Genomic DNA, 21,849 nt, shown 5'->3' with positions numbered 1-21,849 from the left:
TCCTTCCTGGTTGAAGTTCTGGAATTCCTCCTGGTCCAAATGATCCACCTGGTCCCTGCCTGCATTCAGATCGGCCTCTTCCTTACCAATGTTCTGGCTAGTCAGCTTCCCCGTGTTCCCCCCTCGACGCCAATTCTCATTAGAGTATCCCCTAGGTTGACAATGTTCTCGTTCAAAGTGTGCAGAGTGTCCACAATTTGATTAGTTAGAATCTGGATGATGTTGTCTAACCTCTGGACTTTCTGTTCAACCCGGGAAAATCTATCCTCTTGATCATTTCTGGAGTCCTGGCCGCTGTAGTGCTTCTGGTTGTCATCCTGGTCGTTCATCCTTCCGGTGTTCTCTTGGACTCTGCAGGAGCTCTGGTTGCTATCCTGGATAATCTTTTCCTTTAGAGCCTCGATTTCCTGAAACAACAATTTGATAGATCGAAAGTTATCTATCAAGCCGTTCTTCGCGTTGTTTAGAAGGTCGAAGCCGGATTCCCGCGTGTTATCAGACAAGACCAGAAGAGCGGGGTCGATGAGCTCATCATAATGGGTTGTGCTGTCGAGGTCCTCCATCACCTGGATGTTCATTGGCTCTCTGACAATTCCCAGCCTAACAGTATCCATGTTAAAATTCCTCCAAGCCCTCCTGTCCTTTGTTATCACCTCCCCACTTTTTACCACAGTCTTCGCCTCAGGCAAGGAAGAGGGCGAGACAGGACCAAGGGTCTCGGAGGTCAGGGCGATGGGGTCTTCCTGAAGCAGGGCTTGTTTTGCTTTTCTTTTTCTGGGGTTATCTAGGGGAGCAACGAGGGTATCGAGGGTTTCCTCCCTGTCTCTCCCCCACTCCTTTTCCCCATCCTTCACAGTGTCCTTCCCCTTCGCCTTTTCCTCATCCTCTGACTCAGTCGCAGTCTCCTCTTCTTCTTCACTGTCATCTTTCACCTCTTGGGGCTCAGGCTTGGGAAGAATGGGGGGAGACCTCTAGGGCTCTTTCTGCTAGGAAAGCGGGGGTTGAGGGCAACAGAGATGGCTTTGGTGAAAAAATCCTCGTCCTCCGATTTAACAACTTGAACATCCTCAGAGTCCGAACTGGCAGTGTCCTCCGAAGCATTCCCAGGGTCACCAAGGGTTTTTCCCTTGGTTTGAGCTTTCAGAAACTCATAAACCAAGAGGAGACGGCCTTCGTGGAGGGCGGGATGAGTGATGGGTTTTCTCTTGAAACCCTCAATATTCTTAGACATGGAGGTGAAAAGAAAGGAAAATAAATTTTAACAGCATGCTTAAAGTGGTTAAGCAACACAAAATGGTGCGTTCTTATCCTATCGAACCTGGAGTCAAGAGTAATATACTCAATGAGAATCCTGAGAACATACCTCCATAATTTTTTGATGGATTCCATCTCATAGTAAGTGTCTATCTTGATAAGATTGTTCCTCTCAGCATTGTCCTTGACAAATTCACTAATAGCATTGGCCGACATCTTTTTATCCCTGAAGAAGTTTATGCCAACTTGAGGGATTTCCGTCACCTCTGCTATCAATCCCTTAGTGATTTGGTGGGAGACCATCAATTTTAACTTTCCCGTTGTTCCATGTTTCCACCATCCCCTTGGTAACCCCAGCGTCAAAGCCATGAAGGTTCTCCATGAATTTGGTTATACCCCCTTTTTCGAGCTTGTGCCAAACCTTCCCCTTCCCCTTCCACTTCTCCATTTCCCCCCAAGGCTCTCTTCTGATCCTTTCCCCAACCATGGCAGACTTCGGCTCTATAAACCCTATTCCTCTAGCAGAAATGTTGAGCTCGGTTTTCCTTGAGACGCTGAAAAAAAAATCGTAATTACGATTTTTGGTGGTTTTGTTCACACCAGCCCTCAAAGTGTGCCATCCGTACGCGTGATTATGACTTGAAAAGAGCTTTGCATGACTTGTAATTACTCCCCTTTCGACGTGTGATTTGGCGTATCTTTCCATAATTAAAAAGGGGTGATATTAGTACCCTAGATTTGATCATGCCGGAGTAACTCAATTGCTGCTGCCGGGATTTCGTCTCTGTTCGTCCATGTCATCACCGAGTTTCTGGTAACAACGTCATTGGCGAACCAGTCAGCAACCAAGTTGGCTTCACGGTAAGTGTGGCTAATGAAAGTCCTTTTGAACTTTCCCGAGTCAGATCTAAGGTTCTCAATGATGTTAGCAATCGTTGAAGAGGGCGGGGCATGTCCTTTAATACAATTGATAATGTTTAGGGAGTCGCCCTCAAGCCATAGGCTCTCGATCCTTGACGCTAGGGCGAGCTTAACAATCTGTTTGGCTGCACTGGCTTCAGCAAAGCGATTGGTCTGGTGACCAAGAGGGAAAGAAACAGCCGCAATTCCTCCTTCTGAACAATTTCTGATGATGCCACCACTATTGGTCGGTCCAGGATTCCCCTTAGCCGCCCCATCAAAGTTGGCTTTGTGCCAATCCTCAGGGCGGAAGGACCATCTTGCTTCCTGTCTTCTCTTGTCCCTGTCTTTCTTCCTAGCTTTACTATTCCCTCCTTCCTTGATGTTTCCTCCCTTTGTGATGGCAAAGTTCTCCATAGTTAGACCTTCAATTTTCTCAGCAATTATGGACTTAGGAACCTCTCTGTCTCTGAAGATTCGGTTGTTGCGCTCTTTCCAAATTCCCCAGCAAAAGTGTGGGAGAATCCAGGAGCTAAAACGCTGAGTATTCAAAACAGAGTGGTGGCTTCTCCACTGGTAGAAGAAGTCCTGGATGTTGTCAGGGGGACACCAGCTGAAGCCAAGATGCTTGGTCAAAAGATTTCGCACCTTAGAGGAATAGGGGTAGAGGATGAATAGGCGATTTACCGATTCCAGGTTAAGCTTGCAAAGGCTGCACCTATTGGGGATGAATTGGCCTTTCTTGGCTAAATTGTCCAGGTAAGAATTTTGTCTTGCAGTAGTAGCCAGAAAAAGATACTAATTTTGGGAGTGAGGCCAGAAATCCAGGCACTGGCCCACAATGGCTTCTCCATTCTGGCCCATAAGGAGAAGTAGCCAGAGGCTACAGAGAAAAGCCCATCCAAGTTATCACCCCAAATGACAGAGTCCCTATTGTTGTTGATGGGGGTGGCATTCAATAAAATCATCAGAGGGATAAGGTCCGGGGATAGCTCAGTGAGGTCCTGCCAACCTTGACTAGTTTTGTAATCACTGACTTGCCTACCATAACTTTCAATGCACTGTTTTGCCCACCTTCCATAAATGGGGTGGTTGATAAGAGGTCCCTCACTAGTCCAGTTGTCCTGCTAGAATAAGATATTATCCCCTTTGCCAACTTTCCATTTTGCCTTTGACTTCGCCAGGGGTCTAGCCTTTGAGATCCCATTCTAGATATAGGACCCCTGGGGAATCTCGGTCTCTTTTATCAGGAAGTTAAAGGGTTGACTTCTCAGATATTTCGGTTAGGATATCCCTCCAAACACCGGTGCTTTGAAAGATACGCCATAGCTATTTGGCCAAAAGGGCGTTGTTGAGGTGTTTAATCTTTTTGATGCCTAGACGTCCATAGCGTTTAGGGAGACAAACAAGATCCCAGGCGACAAGGTGATATCTCTTATGGTCATCAACCTTTGACCAAAGGAAGTCCCTCTGAATCTTCTCCATTCTATCCGCATGTTTGGCAGGGATTCCAAAGAGGCTTAAAGCATAAGTGGGGAGGTTCTGGAAAATGGATTTCACCAGGGTACACTTGCCAGCTTGGCTAAGGGTAGCCCCTTTCTATCCAGCAAGTTTCTTATTGAATCTATCAATGATGCTGTTCCAGAAGGAGTTCGGGGGTCTGAAGCCCAAGGGCAGGCCAAGATAATTGGCTGGCAGGGATCCAATGTCGCTTCCCAAAATTTGAGCAATTTTCCTCTTTCTCTCCAAAGGGGTGTTGATGAAGAAAACTAAGCTCTTCTCCTAGTTAATAGCTTGGCCTGAACCCCTGGTGTAGGTGTTCAGAATGCCCTTGAAAGCTCTGGCTTCACGGATAGTAGCTTCTCCCCCCAAGATGGTGTCATCCACGAATTGCTGGTGAGAGAAGGTAGAGGGGCCTGAAGAGGGCTTGAGACCCTGCAAACTCCTGTCCTGACGTTTCCTCTGGATGAGTCTTCCCAGGCATTCAGCCATAATGATAAAGAGAACAAGGGAGATGGGGTCACCCTGCCTCAGTCCTCTCGAAGGGAAGAAGAAAAGAGAGGGGAAGCCATTAACCAAAATAGATAAAGATGGAGAGGAGACAAGTTGAGAGATAATCTTGCATACCTGAGCATCAAAACCAAATGCCTGAAGGACCGCCAAGAGAAAATTCCAATCCACCCTATCATAGGCTTTAGACATATCCAACTTTAGCAGAAAGCCTTCCTTCTTGCCAGCCTCCAGAGAGTGGATGACCTCGTGAACCGTGACAATAGAGTCAAGAATATGCCTGCCAAGGACAAAACCAGTCTGCTGGGGGGAGATAAATAGGGGGAGAATGTTGAGGAGTCTGGTGGTAAGAACCTTAGAGATGATTTTGTAAAAGGAATTGCAAAGACTAATAGGCCTGAACTTGTCCAGCGTATCAGCCCTCAGAATCTTAGGAATGAGAACCAGGAAAGTGGCGTTGAGCTCTTTCAAAAGGTTTTTGGCCCCAAAGAATTCTTGGACAGCCTTAGTAACGTCCCTTTTGACCACCTCCCAGTAGGTTTGAAAAAAGAAAGTCGCGAAACCGTCCGGGCTAGGAGCTTTGTCCCCCGGAAGAGAGTTGAGAGCCTGGAGGATTTCCTCCTGGGAGGGGATAGCTTTCAGCATAGAATTGTGGTGCAGTTGCAGTAATGAAGGGATTGCCGACAGAATGTCAGCTTGATCAATCGCCAACAGAGAGGGGTCCTTGGAGAGGAGGGATGAGAAGAACTGAACAACTTCATCCGCAATCTCATCTTCCTTGGAAAGAAGGTCTTGGCCTTTCTTAATGCTTACGATCTTGTTGTTTGTGCGATGTTTGAGCATGGTCAAATGGAAGAAACAAGAGTTCTGGTCACCTTCTTTCAGCCAACTGACTCTAGATCTTTGTTTCCAATAATGTTCTTCCTTAGATATTATGTTGTGGAGGTCAGAGAGGATGGCTCGTTCTTCCAGCCTGTTCTTGTCATTATATCTATTGTGCTGAATTTCTTCCTGAATGATACAGAGCTGGTCTGTCTTTTCGTCTTTATCCTGGAAAATGTGACCAAAGTCGGACTTGTTCCAAACTTTAATGTTTCTTTTCACATTCTTCAATTTTTGGGCAACCCTGAACATTGCGGTGCCTTCAACCTCAATATCCCACTAGGAAGATATCTTAGATTCCAGATCCGGGTGGGAAATCCACATTTTCTCAAAACGGAAGGGGAAAGACCTTTTCACTGCCAGGGGGCTAACAGAGAGAGAAATAGGAGAGTGGTCAGAGCCAATTCTGGGGAGAAGGGAGAGTCTACAAGAGTGAGTTTGTAGCCACCCAGGAGAGATGAGAGCTCTGTCAAGACAGACCTGGATGCATTCCCCACCAACTCTTCTGTTAGACCAAGTGAATCTTACCCCCAAGAGGTCCAGATCCATGAAAGCCAGGTTGAGGATGAAGTTGGAGAGGTCGAGCTTGCTGTTCTGATCCGGGGCAAGATGTTTGCTTTTTTCACCATCTGTGAGGGGAGAGTTAAAATCTCCCATAACTATCCCTTTGTTAATATTGTAGTTGGCAAAGAACACTGAGATCTTGTCCCAGTTAGCTTTCCTTTCCCTTACTGAATTAGGGGCGTACAGGTTTAAAATGAACCAAGAGTCATCAGTATGGATATGGGACACCTTGCAAAGGAGAACATTCTTTGCAACAAAAATGGGGGACAACTTGAATGCCCTACTGTTATAAAGAATCATCACCACTCTCGAGGCTCCTTCTGAATCCGTGGCTTCACTGTTCATGGATTTACTAAAAGAAATCTTATTAACTAGATTCCTTTTCATCTTAGTTTCTTGGATCAGCAAAAAATCGGGTCTTTGATCTCTGATCAAATTTCTGATAAGTTCCTGTTTATGGGCTCCATTAAGGCCCCTAATGTTCCAAGAAATGACCTTCATTTCTTGCTTTCTGAGAATTCCTTGATGGTTCTTTGGCTCCTGTCTTCCAGGTTTCTTTTGGTTTCTTCTTGCAATAGCTGGTTTGATTTCTTCTTATCAGGTTGCTTGGGAGTTATCCCAACATTAGCCTTTACCTTGCTCTTGGTTGTCGTTGGGGACAACGAGGGGAGGTCATGAGGTTGGTGCTTCCTATGATATTTTTTCTTCATACACCAGCCATCTAGATTGTCCAGAGAGCAGCTGTCTATCCACTCTTCCCAATGAGCAACCTGGTTAGGGGAAGAGTTGTTGATAAGTTGAAGGAGTTTTGCCTCCTATCCTTTAAGAGCTAGCATAGTCTCCGCCTGATCAGAACCCGGACCCAGAGGTCGGGTCAGGGGGACCATAGGCCTTGGGGAGATCTTCAAGCTCTTCTACACTAGGCAGGTAGATCTTCTCCTCGAACCTGATCACTTGGTTTAGAGCTTTTCTATAGAAAATTTAAGCTTTGGGAGTTCTTCGACTGGCAAGGTCGTTGTACTCGATTAACATGGAGTTACATTATAGTTTTGAAATGAATGTTTTGTATAAGTTTTTTAACAATGGATTTGAGGTGTGTAAGAAGGAAGTTATAGATTTTACGACTTCAAATATAAATCCAATACTTCAATGATAAAAAGACTAGTGCTTTGGCTTATTCGGGCAACAAAGTCAACTACAATGAAGATTATAACGTACAACTTTATGATGTTCTATGCACATAAACTATAAATAGTTTAATAATCAAGAGGTGACAGATCAAATATATATACACAATTCTAAACTAGTCCAGATTGTGCTTTAATTCCTAAGGTCGGGGAGACAGATTGGACACAGATTCAGAAACAATTAAATTTTTCACAATATTTGTGATGATCGAGTTTAAAATGCCATAGATAACCTTGTCCACTTATCTGACCAAAATTGTTTATAGAATTCAAAAATGATTATAAAGGACGAATCAACTGCACTTTAAATCTCCTCGCCTTTTAGAAAATAAATAAATGGCCTTCTATTTTATTACAAATATTTGAATTCATATTACAAAGCCATATTTTTGCTCCTTATTCCTTCCTACAAATATTTATAAATGGTTCTTTTTCGAATAATGTGGTTTATAATCTCTGCCCCTATATATATCCTATTTTTCTAAAATTGTGACCTTTCAAAAAGTCATATTACTCTTCTTATTAATTAATCCCACCTCTTCGTAACATAAACTATTATGTCTTTTGCGTTATAATGCATAATCCATATGTTTGGTTGATAATTGGTTATGTTGTTTATAGCGACCACAAAAGACGAACCACACTTCAGCGTTGCTATATTGCCTTTGTTACTTCCTTCCAATCACCTCTGAAGATTTTATACATTCGCAGATGTTTGAGTTGCAATGATCCTGCACTGTATGCACAGCTACATATTTGGACTTGGAGAAGATGCTTTTGATAGCCTTATGATGCCGTAAATATCCAAACCTTTCTGCCACCGGTCATAGTTAATGTGCAGTGTCTTGATAATGATAATACTGGATACGCCAAACCTCTTTATCGCTGATTGGTACTCTTAAATCTGGGTTTTATCGTTACTTTTCTTTCAACCATATTGATGTTGCATACAGGTTTTAAGCATTATTTGGACCCTCATATTCCCTCATCCTGTCTGGACTCGTATTTCCTGCTGATGTCAACGCTTGTATGCTGCTTAATTATATTTTTATTGAATCCTCCAATTAGGTGCGGTTGTCATGTTTGATGTGGATGTTATCTTTTGGTATATACAGTCAAATTATTTATCATTACCTTCTTAGATCAGAATGATGATCGATACCTTGTATGGTTCATATAGACTTCTATCATAACCATTTCATGCTTGTATTCGAAGACCTCATTCCAGTTGTCTCTGTTTATTCTTTAGAACTATATGTTTGACTGTATATTTTGACGTTAATAAATTTCCACCAGTAAGGATGTGTATTTCTGAAGCCTTGAGGGACTGCAGGGGTAGGCTGAGAAAGTGGATCTTGAATTCTATTTCCATACTTTTCAAACCAGCTAGTAATCAGAGTTTAGATACAGTAGTTGGAAGTGACTGAATAATTATTTGCCGGGTTTTCTTGCCTGAAATAATTATTGACTGGATATATATAATCCCCAAACTTTGTTGATAGGATCAGACCTTTTACCCTGCTACTTGCTATGTATGAATTTTTAAAAAGCCTTGTTCTGCTTTCCACACTCATTTTTCCAATTCAACTGACCCGGTCACAATTATGTCACCATTCAGTAATGACACTCTATTAATCTATTTGTTCAAAATTCATTGTTCAAATATGAAATATAGTAATTCATGAAGATGATCATGATAATGAGTAGAGTAGCATGATATGAAATAATGAATCATAATCAATACCAAAATGCTAGGTTGCACGGGTACCTCCCTCCCCCCCCGCTCCGAACCACGATCTGGTTCGAACCGGTTCCAAGTTCGGGTCCGGTTCAAACTTGGTTCGACCAGGGTTCTCTTTTAAGTGTTTTATTTGCAATTTTGTATAATGTTTTGACGTCCATGTAACCTAAAAAGGTGTTATTAATAGATAGATCATTAGATAAATTTTAATGTCCAACAAGAGGCCTAAGGGACTGCCAATGAAAGAGCAGAAATCCAGCAAACAGCGGGAACACATAATATTGTCCGGACAAAGACAGAACAACAAACAAAGCAAAGCATACTATAGATTCTAAAGCATTCACTTCTCAGAAGACTTTCTCAAGGAGAATTTACACCCATCATTTCCCTGACATCTTGCCAATAAATATTAGTACATAACTTACAAGCGAAATAAGGGAACACAGAATCAATTGATTCCCCATTTTGGGTCAACTTTCAACTTAGATTACATGACAAAGGAGTATCTCTTCCATCAAAGTCATCTGTGACTTGCATCTGGCCTTGATGATTGAGACAACTCTACACCTTGTGTGTTTATGTTACTTTATCCAAACTCATCTTTTGGCCTCAGCCTTTGCTTTGAAAGCCCTTTTACAAGTTCAGTGCATCCTGATTGGCATTATTTTCTCAAGAATTGAATGTTTAGTGATTTGTTTCCATCATTAACCACCTGTGAAAATCTAAGAGAAGCTAAAAACTAGGTATAAAATTGCAAAATGGAAAGATTAAACAAGATCTAAAATAAGTTCATTTTCTCAGTTTCAATCATTTAAACCAACCGACCCTTCGACCCCACCCTTTTTGAATGGACAAGGAATCACACTACAATTCTATGGGGGGGCCTACCCCTACTATTTAAGGGTAAGGCAGTGAGTAGGAATCAGAGACGGGTCCAACTGGCTCATTTACGATAATAGGGGAGGGGCGATAAGAAATTAAGTTAGAGCCCTGTGTTGCTTTGACACAATAGATTTTCATTCCATTAGTTAAACCATGAACGTGAAACAATGATTACTTGAACTTGATATTTTAAATGTTTTGAATATTTGATGTTGAAGTTGATTGAACTATGTTACTATATGATGGTATGATCACTATGATATGTTATTGTTTACGGTGTTTTAAAGTTTTTGTTGTTTAAATGTGTTTATGCTTCTATGCTACATTCTAATTTTAACTCATGCTTCATAAAAATGTATATATATATATATATAAATAATTTTTACATGTTTTTGTACTAACAAACCCAAACGAACCCAAACCCCTTTCCAAAATTTTGTCAAACCAGTGAATTGGTTTTCAAATTTCGAACTTGGAACTGAACCCGAACTGGCAACTTAGCCAAAATGAGTACAAAATCATGTCAAAATGTAAGAAAGGGAGGCCTCTAATCATCACCCCAAGCCAAAGTCCTCTACACTAGAACTATTGGACTCCTCATGGTCAAGTTCTGCTAAAAAAACACTAACTAGCACTACATTGACTTATGCTGCAATCTCATCCTCATCAATTTGAGATAGCAAACCAATGGTTCTTGTGAGAAAATCAGAAAAGTATGATTCTTTAACTTAAAATTAAAAATGATAAAATTTAGAACTTGAATAGGTTCTAAAAATGAGGAACTACAAACCTGAGATAGCAATCGATTGGCTAGATTGGTAATCTTTGCCCTCTGTGGTATATGATATTTCCATCACAAAATTGAGTGCTTGTATGCTATTGTTCTAACGCCCATCTGTGCCAAATCCGAGTAAAACCTAGAATGTAATAAGTTTGAACATAATGCCATAAATACACTTAATAGAAAAACTGAAGTTACTAAACTAGAGATAGTAAATATTAGTAATGAATATTGAATTAGCAATTGCTTGTAAGAGTGTCAAATTCCGTCCAATCTGAACAAATCTCACCAGCAATCTCAACATTAGACGTCTTACAATGCACCTAAAGAACCTGGTCTTCACCTCATCATCCTGTTGTGGTGTATCTCTTCTAGGCCTAGGCATGTACCACTTAGGATTCAATGCATAGGCAACCATGTGCAAAGGATTGTTCAACTTCTTCTATCTGCAGTGAATGATAGGCCGAATGTGCTCATTGTACAATGCTAAATTGGGGTCCCTCTCACGCTCAACCGCCCTTATCTGGCCAAGCATGGAATCAATGCACTCACAAACCTCCCCAAGGGATTATCATTGGGGCGTTTAACCACCGAACCATGGATCAACCTGAACCTCCTTTGTACGCTTCTAGTTGGAGTGTGCCTGGTCCTTTGCAAGGGAAAAGTACGTGGTAAGGGATCGAGTCATTTGGAACTGTTGTTACCCTACAACCTTAGTCGGTTACACCCTAAAGCTTCTGCTAACTTGGCGTAACTCCTGACGAAGTTGTATCTGGGAATTAGAGATTGACAAGCACTGACAAGTTCTGGTGTAACTTGGCCAAAGATTTATACTCATGGCAAGCATGGAATCAGTCCACACATTATCGACTTGCACCATCTAAATTCAATTGTCTAAACTACAATTACTAGGTATCCACTGAGCTTGGATCACTAGCATTACTCTTATTAGGTTAGATTGCAGCTATGAATAATTTGAGACTTTTCTTTTACATCTGACTTGCATAGATCAACTTTTGCAGCTTATGTGAAGTGACTGACTTGTTTATGGTTGGTTTTCCCAGGGTGTCCATAAACTGCATGTTCTTAGTACATCATTACTATTGTATCATGCTTTAGATATTGGTCAAATCGAACCTATTGTTACAGTTCCTACTTGTCTGCTGCTATGTTGGACTGCCTATACTGAACCAGTTCACACATGGCACGTGAAGCAGTCTGAGTTATTGTTAAGGCATTAAAGGTTATTGTTTCCATTCTTTCAGGTTGCATCGGTTCTGTCTGAACATTAACAGCTTAGTCACCCTTCATATTACTTTTCTTTTGGCTTAAGTCCTTTCTGTTGAGAGTTGAGACATAAAAACGATCAAGAGAATGCCTTAAATGCATGCAACGTAAGTTTGGATGTCTAAAAGTTTATATGCTATTGAAATAGCTGAGCGGCACTTTGGGCATGCCGCCCAGCACCAGATCAAGATTTGGTTCAATTTCTCTCTGCTAATTTCATCTTCAAAGATTCTTTTAATTTGAACTATGCAACACCTAACTGTACTTCTATTTTTCCATTCATGTTTAAGCATAAAACTGGAACTTCAGATATAAACAAGACAAAATAGCAGAAACATTCCATTCTTTTGGGATGTGATTATCAGAACCTTTTTGAACAGGAAACTATGATGGCAACTTGACTTTTCTAGTTCATTCAATTCAAAAGAAAGTAATAAAGCGATTGGAATTTCACGTGCCTGGACATGCTGGCTGAGAGACTGCAAGGTCTGTATTAGCTCTTCCTCATAAAAGGCTCGGCAAGTATCTCATCCCCACCTGAGTCCCAAGCTACCCAAAGTGCAACGTTTATTTTTCCTAGGTTCATGATAGTGTTCAGTTGCAAAGAATGCAAAACTACAAACTTAGAAAGAAGAGTTGCTGCTCAAAGCTGTTTTCTCATCCTCATTATATTGGCAGGAGGTGCATCCCTAACTCACAATGAGTGGGCACACTATTTCCACTACCACCCTTCGTGCTTCAAGAATGTATTTGCATGCTAGGGATCATTTTTGTTTTTGGAAGTTCCAAAATCAGATTCCCTCTCTCCCGATAAAATCCTTTACCTTCATGTTTTCCAAAAATATTTCAATATATGGAGCCAAGCTTTCCTGACAACTCATCCATTAACCAAAGAATTAAATTCAATAGGATTATCGAAAGGTGGCGACTTGGACATGATCAAGTTAGACTTAACTAAGCATTAATAAATTATGGCTGTACAATTTCTCATCAACATTACTTAGTGTGTCGCTATGCATTACACCGGAATGCCTTAGTGCTAGCAAGTGGTAATATAAAACATGTATGTTCATATAGTCAAAACATTCACATAACACATATTTACTTGTGTGGGTAATTCTATTTACTATTTATGTTTGGGTAATTCTATTGTGACATTTACTTGTGTGGGCAATGTAACTTGTGCTCGCAAGCCCACCAAGCAATCTCCTAGTTTTCAAGCCTCAACCACTAGCCCTTCAAAGTTTGCATCCTCTTCTCCAACATGGATCACTTAATCTTCTCTTTCTAAAAGACTCCACAACACCCTTTACTTATATCCAACTAAGCCACAAGTTGGCCCAATTCATTACAAATTAAATTAAATCCCTTACATTAAATATATGTTGAACCACAAATTGGCTACAACACAAATTAAATACCCAAAATTGGCTACAACACGAATTAAATACCAAAAGTCAGCTCACAGACAACTCGGCACCAACAGGGACCAAGACCAAGCCGAGCATCAGTAAATTCCCAAGCACTGCCGAGCTCCCAGTGCATGCCGAGCACACAGAGAAATATAGGTAAATATGTTCATATAGCTGACATATTTACCCAAACATACATATTTTAAATCGGCACATATTAAATTTTGCTTTGGGATAACCCTAATAACGTTTTTAGAACCCCTTACAAGCTATACGTGGTCAACATATCCTATATGGTGCAAGTGGGGGTAACAATTTGACTCAGGAGTCATGCACATTAATCAAAGCTAAAGATGAACATATCCATTTCAATTTCTTACCAGAAATTTGATCTACGAAGGTGACCAAACATCTTTCCCGATGATACCTTTCCCATCCTTTGGAGGCTGCATCGATCCTGCACCCACTTGCAGTACAATAGCATTCAGTCTGTTATCATATTATGGTAAATTTAGAGACATACATAATGCAAAATAATAATTAAATGTACTAGACTTGATTAACCATAACATCTTAAAATTAAATTAAATTCATTATACAAATAAGGATAATTCAAAATCATAAATTATTTCATGCAGAACCACCTGTGGCATAATTCACAAAACCATTTAAAATTAAACCAGAAACCACTTCAAGCACAACCTACAAAACCACAGTTCACTCCAAATAAAACCATTTAGGGCACAATTTCCAAAACCATTGTTTAGTGTAAAGCCAAAACCATTTTGAGCTCAATTTACAAAACCATTGTTTAATTTAAAGCTAAAACCATTTAGAGCTCAATTTACAAAACCACTGTTTAATATAAAGTATCTTGGAGGGGTGTGATAGTGGCACAAATGATGGCCCTTTCTCCATTGCCACCAAGGACATCAACTCCTTATAATAAGGAGATCAAGCTGCATGCAAAGGGATGCCATTGGTAAAGAAGAATGTACCAATGGCATTGTCTAACCATCTCGTGGACATTAAACAAATTGGCAATGGGGTTCCTACAACTTCCTACCTTACTTTCCCCTGCCCTACCCTTTCTTGCTAAACTGTGAATGGATGAAGTTCTCGAAGCTGATTCTGACATAGTCCTTACTTTCTAATGCAAGATACACGTAGAAGTAACATGCTACCCCCGTAACTGCTGAATTGTGTGCACCTATTGCATACTAGCCAAAGACTTAGGCATTGGAACTAAACTACCATTAGGAATTCCCCACATTTTGTTTATTTCAATTCTAAACTTGCCATTTTCAGCACTTGACAAGATTTTGCATGTACTCACACAATTTCTAGTCCAAAAGAGGTGGTGTGAATTAACTCTAATAATTCTTCAAAACCATTTTGTGCCACAAAAATTACATTTCCATTTTTGCGTGCCACAACTTGTAGGTGTTGATGGTGAAACTCTTATTGGAACTGTTTCATAGGTTTCACAGGAGACTTTGGATCATAAGGACCCCATACAAATGGTGCTAAAATTTGAGAGGGACAATCAACACCCCTTACTTATACCCAACTAAGCAGTCGGCCCAGTTCATTACAAATTAAATTAAATCCCTTACATTAAATTTATGTTGAGCCACAAGTGGGCTACAACACAAATTAAATACCCAAAGTCGGCTACAACACAAATTAAATACCAAAAGTGAGCTCATAGACAACTCGGCACCAAGTGTAACCAAAAGCAAGTTGAGCGTTAGAAAGACCAAGCCGAGCATCAGTAAACTCCCAAGCACTGCCTAGCTCCCAGTGTATGCAGAGCACATAGAGAGTGCTGAGAAACCAACATATGTCGAGCACACAGAGTGCTGAGCAACCAACATAAGTCGAGCACCACAAAAGGTGCCGAGCTCCATTAACGATCGAGCACCTCGGCCACAACTAGACCCTTCAGTGACTAAGCACCACTATTTGGTGACTGAGTCCACAATACTTAGCCAAAACACCTCCAACATGCAGGATTGCAAGCAAGCCCAGAATGCTCTTGCATCAAACACCCCAAGTGCGAAAAGATGTTCTCAGTAGTTGGAAGAACATCGTCTAGGATTCAACACATAAATCCCAAACTGGTTCTTCACATACATATCCTCCAACTCTTCAACTTGCACACTGTTTCCCTTCTTCTGCTTCTTCTCATCCATCCTAGGTGTGATACAGGTCTGCTTTCAATGCTGATCTCCCAAGTCAACTCGATTGCCAATACTTAGGTTTCTCGTAGTGAACTTTTCATTCTGCAAAGGAATCAGGGAATGCTTCCTACCACCTTTCACAATAGTAAACACATTCTTGACACAATCATGCACAAATCTGCAATCGTACTGCCAAGGTTTGCCAAGCAACACATGACAACTGTTTATGTCCACAATATCACACAACACTTGATCCTTATACTGCCCAATCTGGAAATCAACAAGGCACTGCTCCCTCACTTCCAAAGCATGCTCACCGTGCAACCAGCCAATCCTATAAGGATAAAGATGTCTCACTCTCTTCAAACCAAGTTTTTGAACCATCTCCTCAGCAATAAAGTTATCAGTACTACCACCATCCACAATCATCTTGCAGATTTTACCACCAGACTTGCAACAAGCCTTGAACAAATTAGTCCTCTGACAAGAATCCAATGTCCTTTGACCAACTAGTACTCGCCGAGTTAGTAAACTCTCTCCTTGCTTAGGTTGACTATCTTGGACTACAACCTCATTCACAACAACTCCTCTCCTACCACGAGGACATTCAAAAGATCTATGCCCTTCCTTACCACATCTAAAACAATTACTTTTGAACTCACCTCCACCTGTCCTTCTAATAGATTTGGCTCACCTTCTGCACTCAATTTAGCCTTTGCCAAGCTATCTTGCTTCACCTTCCCTCTAGCATTCCCTTGACTTTTCCTCTTCAACTTAACTTCTTCCTTCAGAGCATACTGATAAGCATCCTCAACCGAAGAAATATTCAACATACCGACCACATCCTGAATAATGAATCTCAAACCATTAATGTACCGAGCTACTTTCTTCTTTGACAATTCTCTATGCCCAGACCAAATAGTCAACTTGTAGAACTCCTCAGTATAATCTTTCACAGTCATATCCTTTTGTTTCATATTCTGCAACCTCTTAAGCAACTCAAGTTCATAATCATCAAGAATGAACTTAGCCTTTAACTTAGTCACCATCAACCTCCATCTAGTGATCTTCATTTCGCTTTCCTCCTCTCTGTCTCTTTGTAGTTCTTTCCACCAAAGAGCAACATGTCCTTTCAGCTTAGTTTGTGCCAACCTCACTCTAAGTGGATCTTCAATATCCTCAAGTTCAAAGTAGTTTTTCAATTCACCAATCTAATCAATCAGGTCTTCATGAATCAAAGTACCTGAGAAATTAAAAACCTCCATCTTATGCTTCAGCTTCAATTGAGATCCAGGTCTAGCAAACTGACCAACCCTAGTTCCAGTGGGTCTCTCCACATGATCAGTTCTGTCCTCACCACTAGATCCAGTAACTTCAAAGTCTTCAACAACTTCTTCATAACCATCTTCAGTAACCACATGCCTAGGTACACGACCTAAATCACTCACAATTCAGCAATCATGTCACTCTTCATCAATGCAATCTCAGATCTGAATTCTGCTCTAATCTTCTCTGAGATCCTTTCCTCCAGAACATCACTAAGATGATCAATTGCCCCAGGGTCCAGTCTTCTTAGAGGCATCTTCCAAAATCTTTGCAAACCCTAATCAATAGATACACAATCAAGAAGATCAATCAGCTCCACTAGATCAACCATCTCTCCAGCCTTCACCAATGTCTTGGTGCAAATTGCCTCGACTTTGGCGATTTGTCTACCACTTAGGAAAACTTTGGCTCTGATACCATTTGATGTAGTACAAGGCAGGAGAATCCCTAAAGGAGATGTCCAAGCGCCTAACAAATAACCACACAGCGGAAACACCAAAACAATGCAACAATAATGCAAGATGTGATACCAAATCACAACTCTTCATTCATAAAACAATTGATTATATGCAATATGCTTGGTTGTAAGGCCTTCTGGGTTAGGGCCAAATACAACAACAATTACAATAATAGTTTTGCAAGATCCTCCAAGATCCAATCCAAACACTACTCCCAGCTTGTCCATACTTGAACTCCGAAAGAAAATCACCAAGGAAATCTTAACTTGTGCTCACAAGCCCACCAAACATTCTCCTAGTTTTCAAGCCTCAGCCACTAGCCTTTCAAAGTTCGCATCCTCTTTTCCAAGATGGATCACTTACTCTCCTCTTTCTAAAAGACTCCCCAACATCCCTTACTTATATCCAACTAAGCCACAAGTTGGCCTAGTTCATTACAAATTAAATTAAATCCCTTACATTAAATATATGTTGAGCCACAAGTCGGCTACAACACAATTTAAATACCCGAAGTCGATTTCAACACGAATTAAATACCAAAAGTGAGCTCATAGACAACTTGGCACCATCAGGAACCAAGACCAAGCCGAGCGTTAGAAAGACCAAGCCGAGCATCAGTTAACTCCCAAGCACTGTTGAGCTCCTAGTGCATGCCGAGCACACAGAGAGTGCCGAGCAACCAACTTATGCCGAGCACACAGAGAGTGTCGAGCAGCCAACATAAACCGAGCACCACAAAATGCATTGAGCTCCAACGACGATCGAGCATCTCGGCCATAACTAGACCCTTCGGCCATAACTAGACCCTTCAGTGACCAAGCATCATTATTTGGTGATCGAGTCCACAATACTTCGCCAAAACACCTCCAACATGCAGGATTGCAAGCAAGCCCAAGATGCTCCTCCATCAGAAGCCAAGCAGGTTGGTTCCTTTGGGTCAAACCTAGGTTGAACTAGGGCAGACCCAAGTAGACCGAGTGTGAACCAGGTACAGTTTCATTGGGAACATTCTATAATTTAGTTCATAAAACAATTATTACAGAATTTGAGTAAATATTTTTCGCATTACAAATAAAATTTTCTGAAGTTCAAATATTTATTACATCAAAATAAACTAGGCCTCAAGATTTCTTGGAGTGAAATTTTTATATCCAATTGTTGATAATGGCCCATCCAAATAATTGGTAGCTTTGTATGGTGATAAATCATATTTGAAACATTAAACAATATCTTCAATAGGTGAAGGGAGTTGCAAGCTACTTATATAACACTTTTCAAGTAGGATGTTAAAGTACTTTTTCATTCCCGCAGATGACCTCACCTTGTCACATTCATGGTGCTGTTGAGGGACTGTTGGAGTCTAAAAGTCCCCAAGCACCATCACACCACACTGGAGTTTCAGAGCACCCGCGCGGAATGGTGGGAGCTCCAGCGGTGGCGGGGGTACTTGTGTATGCGGAGTACTCGTCCTGGAGATGTCCCAACACCCGGTACTCTGGGGTTTTGGGTTGGGTTTGTGTCCCTGGGTTTTATTGAGAAAGAATGACATATAGGCCAATATTGATTCCTAATAGTATGTCTTCTATACCACTATGCCCTTGTTTGACTACAGGAATTGGTTGCTTCATCCTGTATCATAGAAAAAATTTGCTACTAACAGATATTGTAGTTACTGATACCATTTTTTTGTCTTTAAGGCTGAATTGTGCAGAAGTTCAGAATAATTAACTTGGGAGACTAAAAAACTTTTTATTGTGTCCAAGTTTGTATGGAATATGTGGTTCCTTTATAAAGAAATGTAATTTTGCTTAATGTATATCTTGATTGTAACTATACATTGCATTCTTTTCACAGCTTGAAGTGTTCCAAGAAAGGTCGAAAGTCAAACAAAATGCTGATTTGCTATCATGCTGCGCAGAAGTATTGGATGAATTTTTGTATTTTCGTTGGCATTCTAACTGCATTATAATGCACATCTCAAATGATAAATGAGCAGCACAATTATTATTATGTTCGTTGTAATAGATGAACTGGAATTTGTCGTTGATTTATCTCTCTATTGTTGACAATCCAATTTGCTAAATTAACTATTTGCAATTGACTCGACTGTTACTAAATACTTTTTCTTGGCGATGGCAATGATGTAAATCTGCTGGCAGATTAATTTTTGGAATTTTTTTGTTGTGCTCGGCAAAAGAGGTTCAATTTCTTTAATGCCTTGTTTTTGTTATTGTCAAAAGACACGTGAACTATTCAAGTTCAGAAATATTGTTGTAAAACTGCCATGTTCCACGATGTTTCCAAGGCGGGGGCAGCAGTTCATATATATTAATATAGGAACTGTTTTGAGTTCCTGGAATTTCATAGAATGATTGCCTTGTTCAAATGTTACATAAAAATCTAAAATATCTATGCAGTCTTTGTAAATGGTGAGCGAGTTCCATTTGGGATGTTAAGGGTTTTCAGAAGGGGAGTGAGATGGCTTGTGAGTTCCCCATGCACTTTTTTGTCTGCTTTACTAATGAAAGTGAGTGATTAAAAGTAAAGAAAAGAAGGGATGCACCTGTACCCATTTCCCTTACAGAACAGGGGATCACTGGGTGAGATCCTCGTGTCCGTGGGAGGTGAGGTTGGAGAGTGGCGGGACACATACACTTGCATCCCCATGTAATGATTGTATATTGAGGCTTTGTATAGATGGTTGGTTTGTTTTTCCCTAAATAAAAGTAGGAATGGTAAGAGATTGAATGTGCTGATTTTTGTCTGTAACCATGTCGATTAGAAAAGTCATTTTTATATCTTTGAGAGCCTTAAATAACATTTTTTCAAGTGTCTTTTGATTTTAGTAAACTATATTTGTACTCAGGTGAGCTTCCTCCATTGTGATAGGCACCATATATACTAGGGAAAAAAATCTTAACTGATGTTAAGTTGCTTATTATTATATACTTGAGAATGGAATGATGAATTGTAAAGATACAATGAATTGCACTCGTTTGTTCTGAGTGTTTGTAAAATGTTATTCTATGATATTGCTGTCCAGATTGCAACCCAAGTGAGCTTATTGTTGTGGAAACTGTGGTTAGGTGTGTTTGAGCTAGAGTAATACTGAGATGCAATGAGTGTTTAGTGTTCCATTCATTCATGGAAGACGAGTTCTTATGAATTGCTGCACATAGAACATGTGTCAATGAGTTCGACTCAAAATCTACCAAATTAAATTTTAATAACAATATCACAATTTAATTTGATATAGAAAAATATCTTCTTATCAAATATTATTATCACCTATTTTTTCACATTCTCAACTTTTGCCTAAACTATATATATATATATATATATATATATATATATATATATATATATATATATTCCAGTGAACTAAAACTGTTGTGGAGTGTATTTGATGGGTTGTGGGTTTCCTTATAATGATAAATTACATAAGATAATTTTCTAGAATTTTGATTGTGTGAGTTTTTAACATCAACATATCTGGCCATAAAGTTACCCATTGATGAAGGAGAGTGAAGAGAATAGAAAACTCATGTTTAAAGTTCATACACAGTAGAAAAAACTGTCTTATGCATTTCTAATGGATTGTAAAAATCTGATGACAATAAATGGGGAAAAATGAGAAAAAACAAAACAAAACATTTATTTGACATTGAGAACTCGAACATTGTGCTCTGTTATTTATGACGTGTTGAAGAAATGAAAAATCTGGTGAAGGAAGGAAACTTAGTTCAAGTTACTATAGTAGCTACTATATTAGTTGGGGAGCACATCATAATCAAAGATGTCTCAAGGTCTGAATTTGGTGGAGGGCGGGGAATGAAGTTACTACTAGAAGCAATGAAACTGGTTAACTTTAGAGCGTCCAACCATGCATTCCGACACAAGCCCTTAGAAATGCCGATCGATGGAAATATTTCACCAATTATTGCACGTACAACATTCCGTTTACTACGGGGCATTGTGTTTAAAAGAGTGTAAAACTTAACAAAATAAAAAAAATGAGGCTGGTGCCTTGCAAAATAATTGGAGGAAATCACACCACTTATAGAATAATTTGTAGCATATTTGAAAACGAATAATTTGTAGCATATTTGAAAAGGAAAGGATATTTCTTATTCTTAACTAGAATGAATGTACAGGGTGGGGTTATTTAGAAGGGAGCATCCTCAAAAGTAGAGATGAATGACTCGCTTTTTTTTTTAGGGAATATTTGAAAGCTAGCATTACCATGAATTATATATTCTATCTTAACCTAAAAAGATTAATTACAAAATTTAAATAAGGTGTGGCGTAACTTTGCCTATAAAAAACAAGTTAAAAAATTAATTTTCTTTTAATTTTTGATATTTTTGAATATGAAAATTTAATATTTGATTAATGAAAAAAAAATATTACTAAAAAAATAAGAGCTATTATTTTCTAGGAGATTCAAAATTGCCCTATAGCAAAATAATGTTTTGATCATGGGTTCTTCCTCAAAAATAGAGCTGAAGCTCTGTGTCATATGCCTTATAGCCCATTTATGTGATAGACTAATAATTAGTGACCTCTTGATCTTTATTTAATGTTTTGTTTTAACATTATTTCATTTTATATAGATAGTGTGTTTTTCATTCTAAAGAGCTATCATTTATAAATATTAGTATTATTTTCATTTTATAAAGAAGTTTGTCTTAAATATTAGTTGTTTGTAAGATTATTCCACAATTTATAAAAGTTTCAAATGGTATACTTCAATATAAAGGAGATGGTTGCTATATTTTCCTCATCTTTTTGTTAAATGTATGCAATTTAATTTGAATTTGTGTTTTAAAGATTCTACATTTCATTCTAATCTAAAATACTCAAGCTACAAATTCACTTTGTTGTCATGCATATGAAAATCTTATTGAAAATATATGACTTGTAACCTTTCCAATTCTTAATATGTTAGTTCTTATTTTACAACATCTATAATTTATTTTAAA

At 39.5% G+C, this 21,849-nt stretch overlaps 1 pseudogene across 1 annotated transcript in view; it reads left to right on the top strand.

Moving 5' to 3' along the window:
• Positions 1-19,236, top strand: part of LOC149531684 (lysine--tRNA ligase-like) — a 61,240-nt pseudogene extending 42,004 nt beyond the window's left edge. The window contains exon 13 of the transcript XR_016358479.1: positions 18,722-19,236. The product of XR_016358479.1 is annotated as a lysine--tRNA ligase-like (transcript). The remainder of the gene's footprint in view (positions 1-18,721) is intronic.
• Positions 19,237-21,849: the final 2,613 nt, after the last annotated feature.

The sequence above is a fragment of the Cupressus sempervirens genome, chromosome 11 (genome assembly GCF_028749045.1).
Source record: "Cupressus sempervirens isolate cs-2001-9-10 chromosome 11, ASM2874904v1, whole genome shotgun sequence".
NCBI classification, from domain to species: Eukaryota; Viridiplantae; Streptophyta; class Pinopsida; order Cupressales; family Cupressaceae; genus Cupressus; species Cupressus sempervirens.
This window is presented reverse-complemented; position numbering and strand designations above follow the sequence as displayed.